Below are 9523 nucleotides of genomic sequence, written 5' to 3' on the forward strand. Positions count from 1 at the left end.
CAAATGTAAGGATGTAGAGGCTTATATCACTAGGGGTAAGATAGATACTGCCTACAGGAAAATTAAAGAGACCATTGGAGAAACGAGAACCACTTGTATGAACATCAAGAGCTCAGATGGAAACCCAGTTCTAAGCAAAGAAGGGAAAGCAGAAAGGTGGAAGGAGTATATAGAGGGTCTATACAAGGGTGATGTACTTGAGGACAATATTATGGAAATGGAAGAGGATGTAGATGAAGATGAAATGGGAGATACGATACTGCGTGAAGAGTTTGACAGAGCACTGAAAGACCTGAGTTGTAACAAAGCCCCTGGAGTAGACAACATTCCATTGGAACTACTGACGGCCTTGGGAGAGCCAGTCCTGACAAAACTCTACCATCTGGTGAGCAAGATGTATGAGACAGGTGAAATACCCTCAGACTTCAAGAAGAATATAATAATTCCAATCCCAAAGAAAGCAGGTGTTGACAGATGTGAAAATTACCGAACAATCAGTTTAATAAGCCACAGCTGCAAAATACTAACACGAATTCTTTACAGACGAATGGAAAAACTAGTAGAAGCCAACCTCGGGGAAGATCAGTTTGGATTCCGTAGAAATACTGGAACACGTGAGGCAATACTGACCTTACGACTTATCTTAGAAGAAAGATTAAGGAAAGGCAAACCTACGTTTCTAGCATTTGTAGACTTAGAGAAAGCTTTTGACAATGTTGACTGGAATACTCTCTTTCAAATTCTAAAGGTGTCAGGGGTAAAATACAGGGAGCGAAAGGCTATTTACAATTTGTACAGAAATCAGATGGCAGTTATAAGAGTCGAGGCACATGAAAGGGAAGCAGCGGTGGGGAAGGGAATAAGACAGGGTTGTAGCCTCTCCCCGGTGCTATTCAATCTGTATATTGAGCAAGCAGTAAAGGAAACAAAAGAAAATTTCGGAGTAGGTATTAAAATCCATGGAGAAAAAATAAAAACTTTGAGGTTTGCCGATGACATTGTAATTCTGTCAGAGACAGCAAAGGACTTGGAAGAGCAGTTGAACGGAATGGATGGTATCTTGAAGGGAGGATATAAGATGAACATCAACAAAAGCAAAACGAGGATAATGGAATGTAGTGGAATTAAGTCGGGTGATGCTGAGGGAATTAGATTAGGAAATGAGACACTTCAAGTAGTAAAGGAGTTTTGCTATTTGGGGAGCAAAATAACTGATGATGGTCGAAATAGAGAGGATATAAAATGTAGACTGGCAATGGAAAGGAAAGCGTTTCTGAAGAAGAGAAATTTGTTAACGTCGAGTATAGATTTAAGTGTCAGGAAGTCATTTCTGAAAGTATTTGTATGGAGTGTAGCCATGTACGGAAGTGAAACATGGACGGTAAATAGTTTGGACAAGAAGAGAATAGAAGCTTTCGAAATGTGGTGCTACAGAAGAATGCTGAAGATTAGATGGGTAGATCACATAACTAATGAGGAAGTATTGAATAGGATTGGGGAGAAGAGAAGTTTGTGGCACAACTTGACCAGAAGAAGGGATCGGTTGGTAGGACATGTTCTGAGGCATCAAGGGATCACCAATTTAGTATTGGAGGGCAGCGTGTAGGGTAAAAATCGTAGAGGGAGACCAAGAGATGAATACACTAAGCAGATTCTGAAGGATGTAGGTTGCAGTAGGTACTGGGAGATGAAGAAGCTTGCACAGGATAGAGTAGCATGGAGAGCTGCATCAAACCAGTCTCAGGACTGAAGACCACAACAACAACAACATGAAAATCTTAAATCCATTAAATACATTTTTACATACACAAATTCGAAGAAAATAACACAGTTATTCATGATACATAAACAGATAATTATATCTTAGCAGTCTGTTCTAAACCTGAAAGAAAATTTCACAAATCATGACAATTTCATTTTTACACATGTGGTTGTAGCCGCTTTGGCTTGCGTTCTCCACTTTCATTCACAAGGGTAGTGGAGGAGAAGTTGCTATGGTGTGCGTCCTTCACGTTCACTCTAAATTACATGGGGAAAGGGGAGGGGTCACTGTGAGTTGTGTCCAAGTCACTCCACGCTTTCACGCAGCTACCAGGCTGCCATTATTTGGTTTGTCCTGTAGAACAAACAAAAAGAGTGCCTCAGACTCTGTTCACTTATTATCTAAGGATGGGTCACAATGAAATGGGGATATACACATTTTATCTTTCAATATGTTGCTGGAACAAAGTCAACAGAACTTTTTCAATATTACTCTCGAGGTTACTTAACTGTCATAAAATCGGTAAACAAATGGCTCCTAACGCCGTTAGTCACGTACTAGAGAAAATTTATGCTCAGGGCATACAATCATGAATCCTATTTAATCTCAATTTATTATCTCTGGGCCGGAACACTGAACCAATGCTCGGTACATTCCTAATACATTTGTATTTCATTTACTTAGCTGACTCATCTTGGATTACCTTATTCTTAGAGATAGTATGAGTATATTTGATTAGTAGTTGTCTTCTCAGCTTCTTTGTACATGTGAGTAACTTGTGGTAATAGTACAGTCCTGAGTGTTCAAAACACATTACGTTTAGTTGACTACTAAATCCATTTATTGGTCCTCTGCTGCTGTGTCAGTTCCACATCTGCAATTATGTACTTACTTTATCGAAGTGTATTTATGCTGAGCTATAAATAATGTTTCACGTCTGCCATTATGTTATTCAATTATGTTGCTAGTGTATGTACTTATTTAACACTCACTCTATTAACACTTAAAGCATAGGATAGCACATTTATTCCATATCTATAGTGTCTTGCAGCTGATCAGTTTGCTCAAGTGGCAATCCATTTCCACTCGATCGGACGCTGAAACCAAAGGTAGTCTCTCTCGACCTACTCTGAAATTATTGGTATATCTGAACACTTCTTAAATAAGGAGATAATTCAGAGGCTTCCTTTACCAGGATACAGGTTGGCTGGCTGCTTTTCGAGGAGCTCTTTGCAGTGTGGGGGAGTAGCCATGTATGTGAAAAACGGCATCGCATTTGAGTCAATTGATGTTTCAAAGTACTGCACTGAAAAGGTGTTTGAATGTTGTGCAGCTGTGGTTAAATTTAACGGAGCTAAACTTGTAACTGTTGTTATTCATAGATCCCCAGACTCCGATTTCACAACATTTTTGCTAAAGCTAGAGGAGGTTCTTGGTTCACTTTATAGGAGATACAAAAAGTTAGATATATGTGATGACTTCAATATTAATTGTATAAGTGATTGTGCAAGGAAGAGGATGCTGGTAGACCTCTTTAATTCATATAATCTTATGCAAACCGTATTCTTTCCAACGAGAGTGCAAGGGAACAGTAGAACAACCATATACAACATTTTTGTTCATTCCTCATTACTAGAAGGGCATTCTGTTAGCAAAAAGGTGAATGGCCTTTCAGATCATGAAGCGCAAATTTTAACTTTAAAAGACTTTTATGCTGCAACACGTGTTAAATATAGTCATCAGCTGTTCAGGAAAGCTGATCCAGTTGCTGCAGAGACCTTTGTAAACCTTATAAAGGAACAAGAGTGGCAAGATGTTTATAGCGCTCATACAGTAGACGATAAATATAATGCTTTTCTCAAGACTTTTCTCATGCTCTTTGAAAGTTGCTTTCCGTTAGAACGTTTAAAACAGGGTACTAGCACAAACAGGCAGCCTGGGTGGCTGACTAGAGGGATAAGAATATCTTGTAGAACAAAGTGGCAATTATATCAAAACGTTAGAAACAGTCAAAATCTAAATGCAGCAGCCCATTACAAACAGTATTGTAAGGTGCTTAAAAATGTTATTAGGAAGGCAAAAAGTATGTGGTATGCAGATAGAATAGCTAAGTCTCAGGATAAAATTAAAACCATATGGTCAGTCATAAAGGAAGTTGCTGGTCTGCAGAGACAGGTCAAGGATATAGAATCAGTGCGTAGTGGGAATGTCCGTGTTACTGATAAGTCGCATATACGTACAGTATTTAATGATCACTTTCTGAATATAGCAGGTGAACTAAATAGAAACCTAGTCCCAACAGGGAATCATATAGCACTCTTAGAAAAAAGTGTTCCGAGACTGTTACCTGAAATGCTCCTCCATGATACTGACAAGAGGGAGATTGAGTTAATAATTAAATCACTAAAGACCAAGAACTCTCATGGATATGACGGGGTATCTAGCAGAATACTGAAGTACTGTTCTATGTATGTTAGCCCAGTTCTCAGCCATATCTGTAACTTTTCCTTTAGGAGTGGTTGGTTTCCTGACCGATTAAAGCACTCGGTAGTGAAACCACTTTATAAAAAGGGAGACATTGATAATGTTGACCATTTTAGACCTATTTCTATGCCATCGGTGTTTGTTAAAGTTATCGAGAAGGTTGTATATACAAGGTTACTGGAGGATTTAAATTCACATAATTTGCTGTTAAATGTTCAGTTTGGTTTTAGAAATGGTTTAACAACTGAAAATGCTATATTCTCTTTTCTCTGTGAGGTTTTGGACGGATTAAATAAAAGGTTGCGAACGCTAGGTGTTTTCTTTGATTTAACGAAGGCTTTTGACTGTGTTGACCACAAAATATTACTGCAGAAGTTGAACCATTATGGAGTAAGGGGAGTAGCTTACAATTGGTTCGCCTCTTACTTTAAGAACAGAAAGCAGAGGGTAATTCTCCGCAATATTGAGAGTGGTAGTGATGTTCAGTCCCAATGGGGCACTGTTAAGTGGGGCGTTCCCCAAGGGTCGGTGCTGGGGCCACTGCTGTTTCTTATTTATATAAATGATATGCCTTCTAGTATTACAGGTGATTCAAAAATATTTCTGTTTGCTGATGACACCAGCTTGATAGTGAAGGATCTTGTGTGTAATATTGAAACAGTAACAAATAATGTAGTTCATGAAATAAGTTCGTGGCTTTTGGAAAACAATTTGATGCTAAATCACAGTAAGACTCAGTTTTTACAGTTTCTAACTCACAATTCAACAAGAACCGATATTTTGATGAGACAGAATGGGCATATTATAAGCGAGACAGAACAGTTCAAATTCCTAGGCGTTCGGATAGATAGTAAGCTGTTGTGGATGCCCATGTCCAGGATCTTGTTCAGAAGCTAAATGCTGCTTTATTTACCATTAGAACAGTATCTGAAATAAGTGACACTTCAACACAAAAAGTAGTGTACTTCGCATATTTTCATACGCTTATGTCGTATGGTATTATTTTTTGGGGTAATTCTTCTGATTCAAAAAGGGTATTTTTGGCTCAAAAACGGGCTGTTCGAGCTATATGTGGTGTAAGTTCGAGAACCTCTTGTCGACCCCTATTCAAAAATCTGGGAATTCTGACATTGCCCTCACAGTATATATTTTCTTTAATGTCGTTTGTTGTTAGCAATATTAGCCTATTCCCAAGAGTTAGCAGCTTTCACTCAGTTAATACTAGGCAGAAATCAAATCTGCATGTAGAATGCACTTCCTTGACTCTTGTGCAGAAAGGAGTGCAGTATTCTGCTGCATCCATTTTCAATAAGCTACCACAAGAACTCAAAAATCTTAGCAGTAGCCCAAACTCTTTTAAGTCTAAACTGAAGAGTTTCCTCATGGCTCATTCCTTCTATTCTGTCGAGGAGCTTATGACTTGTCACCTGAATATGTTTTTTTTATATTTCATTTTATCTGTTTCTAATATCGTGTTATAATTTCATGTATTGACTCGTTCCATGACCATGGAGACTTCTCCTTAATTTGGTCCCACAGAACAATAAATAAATAAATAAATAAATAAAACCACTAAAGTGCATCAAGTAATTATGAACGAGCGTAATGCTAAATTCCTTAAACCTGTAGGACACCATGAGCTGCTCTGTCTCGTCTAACATAAGGGTACCTATGGTCGCATTCACGCCTCCAACTCATAACCTCAATACGTGTAGGTGTGTCCTGTCACACACTACACCAAAATAACGGCCAGCTCCAACCTTATAAATATTTCAAAGACGTGTCCTTCACGTCTCAACCACAAACACTGTTCAATTCTATAACACTGCCATTCCTTGCTACACAAGGTGAGTTCATTCTTACAACTTATCTGAATATTTTTCATAACACTAGGCAATCTCTTTTACTATTAATTAGTTAGCTCTAATGCATACACTAGGTCTCATTGCCACTTCAGATCCTGCTTATAAACGAACTTGTATATCTTTTTAAATATTATTGTGGGACCATTTCCAATAAAACAATACTTTGTACTTACAATATTACCAGGGTTCTATACATACTTGTTACTCAAATACATTTGTATCTTTATTACATCATACTTCTCTATTGTTTATGACACTGTTAAGTTTGTGACATTAAGTATTCTTCTTCACTAATCGGTGGATAGAATGGTTACAGAACTCATGGCTTGATAGCCATGACGGAAAATTTTTGTATTGCAAAGAAGGAGTCGAAACTTTGTTGAATAGGAAAGATAAAGATTGAGTGAGACCTGAAAAGGAAAGAAGATCTCACACAGCTGGGACTGCACAGCTTCCACACTGTGTAGAGGTTACAGAACAACCTCCTCCCTACAGCATTCATTAGTTTCAGAAAATTTTCGTATTGGGAAGAAGGGGTCGAAATTTTTGTAGATAGGAAAGATGAAGAATGAATGAGACCTGAAATGGGAAAGAAGATCTCACACAGCTGGGACTGCACAGCTGCCACACTGTGTAGAGGTTACAGAACAACCTCCTCCCTACAGCATTCATTCACTACCTATGAACTTCTTTAGGTCGATCACGTTCCTGAGACCTAATAGCTTTTTACTCTTAGGGTACTCTAGCCTATATGCATTGGCATGTGGTTTTCCTATGATCCTGAAAGGTCCTTGGTATACGAACATGAATTTCTTTGTTTCTGCATTTATTTTCTTTGATTTTTCCTTGGTTTTGACAAGGACTAACTGACCTATTTCAAAACTAGTGGGTACAGCATTTGCGTCATGACGCTTCTTCCTTTCCAATGCTCTTTTTCTTATATTTGCCCTAGCCTTTAACTTCTTCTCGTCTATGGATATTTGCGTTAGAATAGGGAATTCTACCATATCTGCAATCACATTGTGCGGTTCTTGGCCAAACATCAATTCGCAAGGCACAAAACCAGTTGCATCATGCCTTAAATTGTTAATTACATTCTCAAAATACTTCATGTGCTCTGCCCAACTTGAGTGTTTCCGAGCACAATAAGTTCTGCAAAGCCTATTCAATTCTCTCATAATACGTTCACTCATATTTCCTTGTGGGAAATACGCAGATATTTTCAGATGTTTCACTCCGGCCTTATCTAGATATTCCTTAAATCTATCAGAAGTAAATTGAGGCCCATTGTCTGACAGCAAATTCTTCGGAACGCCAACGTTCACGAAGAAATCTTTTTCCAACTTTTCTACCAATGTTTTTGCATTTGCTCTTTTAATTGGGTGTAGCTTAACATATTTACTGAATCCATCCACAACAACAAAAACATGGGTGCAACCACCTCTCGAAACAGGAAGAGGGCCGAATAAATCACAAGCCAGTAATTCTAGGGTTTCAGTTGGCTCTCCTGAATGCATATCCCCTTGTATTCTTGTGTTAGCAGCACGGACTTTCTGGCACACTACAGAAGATGCTAGACGCTTGGCAACACGGCGGTACATGTTGTCAAACACAACCTTCTCTTTTAATTTTGCAATGCACTTCTTTGTACCATAGTGCCCATACCTCAGGTGTACATAGTCGATAAGTAAGTCTACATGTTGTGAGGGAAAGCACAGCTTCCACTCAGGAACACCTACCTTTTTCCTCCTAAACAGAATACCTTTATGCAGACAATAGTATTGCGAAACCTTAGGATAGTTCGCATATCCTAAATAGCGCTTCACTAACTTCAGCTGGTCATCTGCATTCTGCTCACGTCTCAAGTTCTTAATCACTCTCTTTAATGCACTTTCTTCCTTTACTTCGTGCAACGCAAACATTCGTACTTCACTTAGGTCTGTTGCTATAATTCCCGCGTCATCACAGAGCTCCGCACTTCTAGATAACCCATCAGCTACCAGATTGTCTTTCCCTTGAATATATCTAACCTCAAGGTCAAACTGCTGGAGATACAATGACCATCTTACCAAACGAGCATTCCTCAACTTACAGGTCTTTAAAAAGGTCAACACCTTATGGTCACTGTAAACAATTATCTTGTGACCTAATAGATACTGCTCAAACTTCTGTACCCCAAATACAATTGCCAATGCTTCCAGTTCTGAGATGCCATAATTTCTCTCTGCTGCCTGTAAAGATCGACTTGCGAAAGCTATAGTCTTGTGCACTTCTTGTTCGTTCTCTATTTCTACTTGGAATATCTCCACAGCTATACCATAGCCACTAGCATCAACAGACATACAGAATGGTTTTCAAAATCAGGATGATGTAAAATAGGACTATTAATTAAAGATTGATTAAGCACCTCAAACGCCTGTTGACATTCGGCTGTCCAAACCCAAGGGGTATTCTTTTTCAGCAGGAGGTGAAGACAGGGCGCATTAAAAGCCTGATCACTAACAAAACACCTATAGAAGCCGAAAAGACCGAACATCGATCTCAACTGCTTCTTGTTTCTGGGAGCCTCAAATTTTTCAATGACTGCTAGCTTGCCTGGGTCAGGCAGAATACCTTTTCCACTTATCATATATCCCAAGAAACCTATTTCCTCGTTAACGCACTCTGTCTTTTCAATCTTTAGTTTCATACCACCTCTCTCAATAGCCTCTAACACTTCCTCTAATAAAGCTATGTGTTCTTCCCAGGTAGGAGTTGCTATTAACAGATCATCTACGTAGACTGTTATTTTATTACTTAAGGCTGGTCCTAAAACATGGCACATCACACGTACGAAGGCACAAACAGAGATATTAAGTCCGAAAGGTACCTCACGATATTGGTAACAAACTCCTTCGTACAAGAAAGCCGTGTACTTCCTTGAACTTTCCGCCAGTGGCAAATTCCAATATCCACACGTGATGTCCATAGAAGTTAAGAATTTTACTCCCCGGAACTTTTGCAATAACTCGTCCATGTTCTGCAGTCTATCACTTTCCCTAACCACTATTTCATTCAACCAACGAGCGTCCAAGACCAATCTGACACTCCCGTCTCTTTTTGGTACAACAACAAGAGGATTATTGTACTCACTGACCGCTTTTTCAATCACACCCTACTCTAGCATTCTCTGTATCTCCTTTCGAACCGCCTCCTTCCTAGCTACATGTATTTGGTATGGCTTCCTGAAAAACACTTGGCCAGGTTTCACCTTTAATTGACATTCATAACCTTTGACCACGCCAGGTCGATTTGAAAATACCTTATGATGCCTTTTTAAAACCTGTCTCAGTCTTCCTTTTGATTAGCTGAAATTTTATCGATTTCCTGCAATTTAGCTTCTATCTTGTCAAAAATAATTGCTTCTTCTTCT

The sequence above is a fragment of the Schistocerca cancellata genome, chromosome 6 (assembly GCF_023864275.1).
Source record: "Schistocerca cancellata isolate TAMUIC-IGC-003103 chromosome 6, iqSchCanc2.1, whole genome shotgun sequence".
Classification (NCBI taxonomy): Eukaryota; Metazoa; Arthropoda; class Insecta; order Orthoptera; family Acrididae; genus Schistocerca; species Schistocerca cancellata.